This window comes from Prionailurus bengalensis, chromosome E3 (genome assembly GCF_016509475.1).
Source record: "Prionailurus bengalensis isolate Pbe53 chromosome E3, Fcat_Pben_1.1_paternal_pri, whole genome shotgun sequence".
NCBI classification, from domain to species: domain Eukaryota; kingdom Metazoa; phylum Chordata; class Mammalia; order Carnivora; family Felidae; genus Prionailurus; species Prionailurus bengalensis.
Window position 1 is genome coordinate 40,726,329 of NC_057357.1, and position 8,577 is coordinate 40,734,905.

The following is an 8,577-nucleotide window of genomic DNA, read 5'->3' on the forward strand; positions in this document are numbered from 1 at the left end:
CACAGAAGGACCAGGGCGGCCCCAGCTGGCCTGTCTGTAAATCCACGTTTGTTTTTCCTCGTACCCGGACAGGGGTGGGGATGGGTGTCCCCCACCTCTAGGAAGCCCTCCCCGGTTCCTGGGGGGCACACTGGCTCGCCTCCTCTGTCCTCCAGGAGTCGGGTCTTTGGGGCCGCCCCGGAGGGTCCCAGCTCGAGGCCCAGAGTGAGCCAGGAGACAGTCAGGCCCTCGTGACAGGCATCTGTGCCAGCTCACGCTGCCCACGTCCCTGCCCCGCGCCCGCTCGTGGTCCCGTGGTCTTCACCGCAGATCAGATGGGCACAGCCCCCAGCTGCCCAGCTCAGAGCAGGCACTTCCTAACCGTTTGCTGTGTGGCCAGGGCCTGATGACAGAGCCGATTAGGGGCCCTGGGAGGGGGCTGGACTTATCTGCACCTGGCCCCGGCTTGAGACAGAAACTCTGAGGGCCATCTGTGCCCCCCCCGCCAAATGTCTCTGGACACTGTGCCGTTTCTGCTCCCTATTTGACAGGAGAGCAAACTGAGGCACAGGGAGGGGAGTCCTGTCCCTAGGTGCCTTCCTTCTCTGGCCCCGGGGATGACCTCCCAGCCTGCTGGGGTCTCTGGTTGCCCAGGGGACATGGGTCACGTGGGCCCACGTGGTGGCCTCCGCAGGGGGACCCCTCCTCCTTGCCCACACCCCCACACTAGCCGCTGACTTGGCTCTGGCGGCGCTCGGCCCTGACCTTTCCTGGTCTCAACTGTGTGCGTTTGGTTTCCAGGCACACGGGAACCCCCCACCCCTGCCGTGCCCGAGGTGCGATTCATCTCTGATCTGCAGCTCTGGGCGTGAAGGAGCCTAGTCCTGTCTTTCCACCCTCACCCTGTCTCGGAGCCTTTCCTTGCCTTTCCTTGCAAGACGCGCCTCCCTCCACACCTCATCCGGCCCGAGGCCTACCCAGGCCTCAGAAAGTTCTAGAACTCATCACCCCAACAACGGACAGTGACAAACCCTGGGTGGGATTAGGGAAGGAGGAAGGAGGACGGATTTCTTGGTTGTTTCCCTTTTTTATCCTAGTACGTCCATATCCGCCAAGAGTTTCCAGGGGGCACGTACCACACTTGTCATAAAAATAACTTCCAGGTTAAGAAGGTGCAGCCTCCCTGCCCCCCTGTGCCGAGGTCTCACGTCACATGGCAGCCGAGGGGGTCTGATGGGCAGAGCCGGGGCCCAGTGTCCCGATGCCCCTCTGGCCCCCGCCCTCGCTGGGCCCCTTCCCTGAGGGCTCGATGCGCACCAGGGGAAGGTCCCGCCTCGGTTCTTCCACAGCCCCACTCGATGTGAGGTCAGTTCTAGAAGGAGTAGAGCGCACGTGTGTGAACAACTGAGAAATCTTCAGTCTACACGCACAAACACCTCCGACTGTGAAAATGTTATGCCCAGAATGCGTGATCCCCAAAGACCACCAGGGAGCCGAGTCCGATGTAAAAGCAAAGAGCCTTTTTTCGAGCTAGCTCGAGCTCAATCCCCTACCTGCACCGACGCAGTAGTGAGATACCGGAGAGAGAGCAAGTTTCAAAAGGACAAAGGTTTTACTGGGGCCTAGGGGCCCTTGGTGAGGTAATGGCTGTGGCCTCAGCCCATTGGCTGGGGAAGGGTCCGAGTCCTGTTAGGCAGGTGAGCCGGGGGTTACTCAAGGGGAGGAGGCGTGGTCAAGGTGGAGGACACAGAAAGATGGAGTTGGCTGGCGTAGGTCCTTTCATTCCTCCCTTGTCATGTAGCTTATGGACCCAATCATGGGACCGGCTGCATTTATGGTGACAAGGGGAATAGAGTTTGGAGGTTTACACAAAGTTCTGGGAAACAAGTGTCCCTGGGGTGGCTCTGGGAGGTCTGATTAAGTACTGTCCCCGAGCTGGTGTCTATGATCTGCCAGGTGATGTTTTGGGGGCATGGGGACTCCCGGCAGCATGAGCAATGACATGCAGAGTTAATAGAGTTACGAATATTCGGTGGGTGAGCTTGAGCGGGTTGTGTTGGTCCTGATTGACGGCTCACCGCGTGACAAAGTCCTTCTGGATCGAGGAGGGGTCCACTGGCCGAACGTGGGTGTGATGGACCCAGGTCGCGATGCCGTCTACTTTGAGAGCGGTGGGGGTTGTCAGCACCACAATGTAGGGTCCTTTCCGGCGCGGCTCGAGGGTCTCTCGGTGGTGCCTCTTAATGTAGACCCAGTCTCCTGGCCTGTACTGATGAGGTGTCGGGGTCGGGCCAGCCTCGTAGATGGCACGGAGGCGCGGCCAAATGTCCTCGTGCGCCCTTTGGAGCGCTCTCAAGGAAAGAAAAACTTCTTGATCTTTAAACTAAAGGTTGGGAATAATAGGGGGTGGCCTGCTAAACATGATCTCATAGGGAGTAAAACCCCAGTGTCAGGAGTGTTCCTAACCCGGTAAAGGCATATGGTAGGAGAGTCACCCAGTCCCCGCCAGTCTCCATGGTTAATTTGGTAAGGGTCTCTTCCAGGGTTCTATTCATTCTTTCTACCTGTCCTGAGCTCTGGGGCCTATAAGCACAATGTAATTTCCAGTGTGCCTCCACCGCCTTGGCTAATGCCTGGGTTACCTGCGAGATAAAAGCTGGCCCATTGTCTGATCCTACCATGGCAGGAAAACCAGACCTGGGTAAGATGTCTTTTAGGAGCTTCTTAGCCACCGTCTGAGCCGTTTCATGCTTGGTTGGGTATGCCTCCACCCAGCCAGAGAAGGTGTCCGTAAATACTAAAAGATATTTATAACTGTACTTTCCTGGTTTGACTTCAGTGAAGTCGACTTCCCATTGGGCTCCTGGTCTGGTGCCTCTGAGCCTGGTTCCTTTTGTATTTGAAGTGGCTCTCGCGTTGGTGAGTTGGCAGGTCTTTCAGCCAGATACAACTTGCTCTATTTTGGTGTCCTGTTGGTGAATCTTGATTCCGGCATGTTGGATTAAGTCTTTTAATTTCGGGCGCCCATGTGAGTAGACCGATGCATGTGCTCTAATATTGAGACTCCGAGCCGGTCTGGCAGCACGAGCTCCTTGTTAGGTGTATACCACCATCCCATTATCTCCTGGGCCATGGGGAGTTTCTTGATCTGCTGTAACTCCTCCTGGGAGTATTTGGGCTTGTCTGGTAAAACTGGGTCTCCCCAGCCTGGTAGTTGTTAAGCCGTTTTCCAGCTCCCAACGTTAGCGCCTTGGTAAGGGTGACGAGCTCTGCTCGCTGGGCTGACGTTCTGGAGGGTAGAGCCTCTGCCCATACGGTGTCCGTTTCGGGGACCACCGCTGCACCCGCATACCTGTGTCCGTCCCGCACAAAGCTGCTGCCATCAGTGAACCAAGTAGCCTCGGCATCGGGGAGGGGCCGGTCGGTCAGGTCCGTCCGGAATCCATGTACTTGTTCCAGGATTCCCGCACAGTCATGTAGGGGAGCACCTAGGTCAGGGTCGGGCAGCAGGGTGGCAGGATTGAGGGCTGCACTGGGGTGGAACCGCACTCGTGGAGGGCTGAGTAGGAGGCTCTGGTAATGAGTCACACGTGTGTTGCTCTGTCATCTATCTGGAGGCTGTTTCAGGATGCCTTCAATGGCGTGTGGGGTCGTGATCCAGATCTCCTGTCCTAGGGTCAGTTTGTCTGCATCCTTGACTAGGAGTGCTGTCGCCGTAATAATTCTTAGGCATGGCGGCCAGCCGGCAGCCACTGGGTCTAGTTTCTTGGACAGGTAAGCCACCGGGCGGTTCCAAGGGCCTAAGGCTTGAGTTAGAACCCCTTTTGCTATTCCCTTATGTTCGTCTACAAAGAGGTGGAAGGCCTTCGTAATGTCTGGTAGGCCCAGGGCTGGGACACTTAGGGAGGGCCTTTTTTAACTGATTAAAGGCAGTTTCTTCTTTTTCAGCCCATTTAAATGTTTTCCCCTCTTTGGTAGCTTCATATAGGGGCCCGGCGATCTCAGCAAAACCCTCTCGCTGCATAGCTGAGCCTTCTTCGCGGATGCCCGGTACTCTAAGTCCCCCAGGGTAGCCAGCAGGTCCTGGGTCCCTCGCTCTCAGTCTTTGGCTTTGTCGGCAGCAATCAGGGTGTCATCTACGTCATGTAGGATGGCGAGGCCAGGGTGCTCCCGTCTGTGCTCACCCAGGTCCTCGTGTAGTGCCTCGTCGAAGATGGTGGGCGAAGTTTTGAATCCCTGAGGTAGCCGTGTCCAAGTGAGTTGCCCACTGTAGCACTCCTCCGGACCATGCCACTCAAAGGCGAACAAGGGTTGGCTCTGGGATGCCAGTGGCAGACTGAAGAAGGCGTCCTTTCAATCTAGTACCGTATACCAGACCCTGGAGGGCGCCAAGGAGCTCAAGAGAGTATATGGGTTGGGAACAGTTGGGTGTATGTCCCTGGCCCTCTTATTTACTTCCCGGAGGTCTTGTACCCGTCGGTAGTCATTTGTGTGAGGCTTTTTGACCGGCAGTAGGGGGTGTTCCAGGGAGACTGGCAAGGAAGTAGTACCTCTAGGCTTCATAGTCTCCGGATGTGTGGCTGGAGCCCCTTCCGGGCCTCCTGAGACATGGGGCATTGTTTGATCCTTACTGGACTCTCTCCTGGCTTGAGCTCTACCAGGACCGGGGTCCTGTGAGCGGCTAGTCCTATCCCCCCCCCCCCCCCCCGTCTCTGCCCAAACCAAAGGGAACTCTTGAAGCCATCTGTCTATATTATCCTCTCTCGGGAGTGCCTCCTGGTGGAGGCGGTATTCATCCTCCAGTTTCATGGTCAGGACCTGGATGGGGTGACCCTTGCCATCGGTGACCTGAGGCCCCCCTTATCTGAAAGTTATCTGAGCTCCAATCTTGGTCAGTAAGTCCCGTCCTAACAGCGGGTAGGGGCATTCTGGTATTACCATAAAGGAGTGGGATACCCGGCCCATCCCCAAATCTACCGTTCTTCGGGTAGTCCATGAATACTGGCTCATACCAGTTGCCCCTTGGACCCAGGACTTCTTGCTGGCTAGTTTTCCTTGTGGGGTGCGGAGGACCGAATGTTGTGTTCCGGTGTCGACAAGGAAGTCAACAGGGGTCCCCTTCACTTTCAGAGTTACCCTGGGTTCGGGGAGAGGGTCCGAACCCCGACTCCCCTAATCACTCAGTTCATCTAGCTCTAGGACGTTTACTCAATCAGTCTTGCCTCCCTTCCCGCCGCCCCTTTTCGGACAATATCGGGCCCAATGCCCTATCTCCTTGCAGTATGCGCACTGATCCTTCTGCAGCCTCTGCCTCCCCCCCTTGGTGGTTCCTTTACCTTTTCTTGCGTCGTCTGCCAGCTGCCGGAGACGGCGGTCTCGTTCCTCGGGGGAGTCAGCAGTGGTAGCTAGTAGTATTCTGGCCAGGTCTCAAGTCTGCTTACTGCTGGCAGCCGCCATGGCGCGAGCCTGCTTGTCCTCAGGAGGATCCCGGTTGTTATATACCTTTTCGGCTACCACCAGTAAGTCCTGCAGACTTTTTCTCCTAGTGTATCTATTTTCTGTAATTTTCTCCTAATGTCTATGGCCGATTGGTTTACAAAGGCCATGATAACAGCTGCCTTGCTTTCCGGAGCCTCTGGATCCATGGGGGTATAGGTATGGAATGCCTGCATGATCCGTTCTAAAAAGGCAGCCGGAGATTCATCTTTTCCCTGTTGTACATTTCCTACCTTGTCCAAATTGGTTGTCTTTCTAGCAGCCATTTGGAGACCCGCCATTAGAGTCTGGCGGTAGACCCGGAACCTCTCCTTACCTTCTGCCATGTTGAAATCCCACTGGGGCCGAGTTTAGGGGAAGAAGGCATCTATCTGAGCCTGGTTGGTGGTGGGATTCCCGTCTGCACCCGGAACTAGTTTTCGGGCCTCATTGAGGATTCTTTCTCTTTCTTCAGTCGTGAACAGGACCTGCAAAAGCTGCTGGCAATCATCCCACGTGGGGCTAGGAAGGGCTTAAGCCAAGAGGGTGGGTAGAGGGGTAATCTGAGTCTGTCCCATAAGGTCCATCCAGTATGTTCACAGAACAAAACAGAGAAACACAGAAGCAGACCAACAGAGGGCCCTTAGAAAGTCTTCCAACTCCATGGAAGCAAAACTGAAAGCTAGCTTAGACCTTTGAGGGGATTCCACGTCCCTCCAAAACCGAGAGCTAGACGACGGCCTCACGCTGACCAGCGGGAGACACCCGCCTCGTCTTAGACCTTTGAGGGGATTGCACACCCCCCCAAAACAGATGAGGCGATTCCATGCCCCTCCAGAAGGGAGAATCGGAACGTCTTCCGAAACTCTCGGCCTGTGGTCCTCCAGTGCGTCTACTTAGACCGCGTCGGGCACTACCAGAATTCCAGAAATGAGCTCACACAGAAAAGACGGAACAAACAGACACTAACCGTGGCCAGTCAGGCTCTCTGGCCGGGGGTCCCTCGGGGGTCTTGGGGATCCCGGACGAGCCCACAAATGTTATGCTCAGAATTCGTGATCCCCAAAGACCACCAGGGAGCTGAGTCCGATGTAAAAGCAAAAGAGCCTTTATTTGAGCTAGCTCGAGCTCAATCCCCTACCTGCCCCGACACAGCGGTGAGATACCAGGGAGAGAGCGCGAGTTTCAAAAGCACAAAGGTTTTATTGGGGCCTAGGGGCAGTTGGCGAGGTAATGGCTGTGGCCTCAGCCGATTGGCTGGGGAAGGGTCCGAGTTCTGTTAGGCAGGTGAGGGGGGGGTTACTCACGGGGAAGAGGCGTGGTCAAGGTGAAGGACACAGAACAAGATGGAGTTGGCCGGCATAAGCCCGTCCTTTCAAAAAGCATACAAAACGGCTTGCGGCAACTGTGAACAACAGAATGTTGACGCATCTGGCTGAAAATCTCCGAATGGGGAGAAGGCAGCCAGAACTCTGACGAAGAGGCACTGGGCCGCCAGAGGAGACAACCCCCAGGTGGCACAGGGGGTTCCGAGCGCACCAGAAATGAGATGGGTGCGGGTCTCGAGCCGACACGGCAGAAGGACGCTGTTTGCTAGAAGACCTTCAAAAATTAAGGATCTCGGGGCCCCTGGCTGGCTCAGTCGGTGGGGGGTGCGTCTCTTAACCTCAGGGGCATGAGTTTGAGTCCCACGTTGGGCACGGAGCCTACTTAAAGATTAAAAAAAATGAAAAGTACATTAAAACTTGAGGGTCTGTTGGGTCTTTTCCCCATAACGTGGTTGTATTACGTCCTCTTTAAAAACTTTTACTGTTTATGTATTCATTTTGAGGGAGACAAAGAGACAGCATGAAGGGGGGGGGCAGAGAGATAGAAAGAGAGAGAGAATCCCAAGCAGGCTCCGCAGAGGCCAACACGCCCAGAGGCCGACACGGGGCTCCATCCCACCAACTGCCAGACCATGACCCGAGCTGAATCGAGAGTTGGACGTTGCAACAGGGGAATGGAGACCACGTCCTGAGTGAGGCAGGGACAAGCAGGGGTGTATGGCCAGGGGCAGGGGTTTCTGAACGGGCATTCGCTAAGAGGGGGCATCTGGGGACTCGTGCCAGAACCAGCCCACAGGGCCTCTGCTGAGGGCTGTGGGGAGTGAGGGCGGGGGTGAGGCGGGGGTGGGGTCAGGGGTTTTCATCCAAGGTGGAGCCTGATGAGGTGCCAAGGGCACATAAAAGCCTTGAGGGCAGAGAGAGAGAGGTCTCCTGGTCCTAAAGTCTGTCAACTTGAACAGTTGAGCAGACGCCAGGTTTTTTTCCAGCAACAAGTGGAATTAGACAGTCCATGTCAGGACAGAGAAGACAGAGAACTTCCACTGATTAAAAGGAGTTTTGGCAGCGGCTTGGGAATATTCCTGAAAGCCTCCATTCTGAGGGAGACCAACAAGAGACCCCTGGCTCTAATCACCATAATCATTGACCCAGGAAACGAATGAGGGAGTAACTGCCCCATACAGTTACGGTAACCCGAATGTATTAGGAAAAACAGTAAAAGGGTGTTAGATTCCCCTTTGTTAGGGATGGCCTGTGTCTTTTTATTCCCCAGCACCCTGGGTTAGCTTTTGGAACACTTGTATATATTGCTCAGGGTTGTCTGCAACTGTGCTCAGGTCCTTTTGTTTGCTTAGAATATTGCAACGAAAATGGACCCTTCATGGGACCAAATTCACCATGAAGCATTTTAGTCAATAGATACATTGAATGTGCCTTCCTTTCGAGGGTAAGATATTTCATCTCTGACAATCCTGGATAAGGAGGGCATGAGGGTCTCACAGGTGGCTTTTCCTGAGAAGAGCCCTCAGAGGGCAAGTCTGCAAGAACTTGCTTTTCTCAGTGCCTTTAAGGCCAGAAGGTTGGCACCTAACTTACAAGTCTTACATAAGGACATTTTGACCATTTACCCTCTCTTTTACAATATAGATCTAACTTTAAGATAGTACTGATTGAGTGCCTCCCTCAGGAGACCTGGAATCTCTATTCGACAAGAGGATCCTTTGAAGGATTTTCTAAAATAATGTGCAGATACTCTGAACTTGAGATCCACGACCTACGATTTGACAACATTAACCAA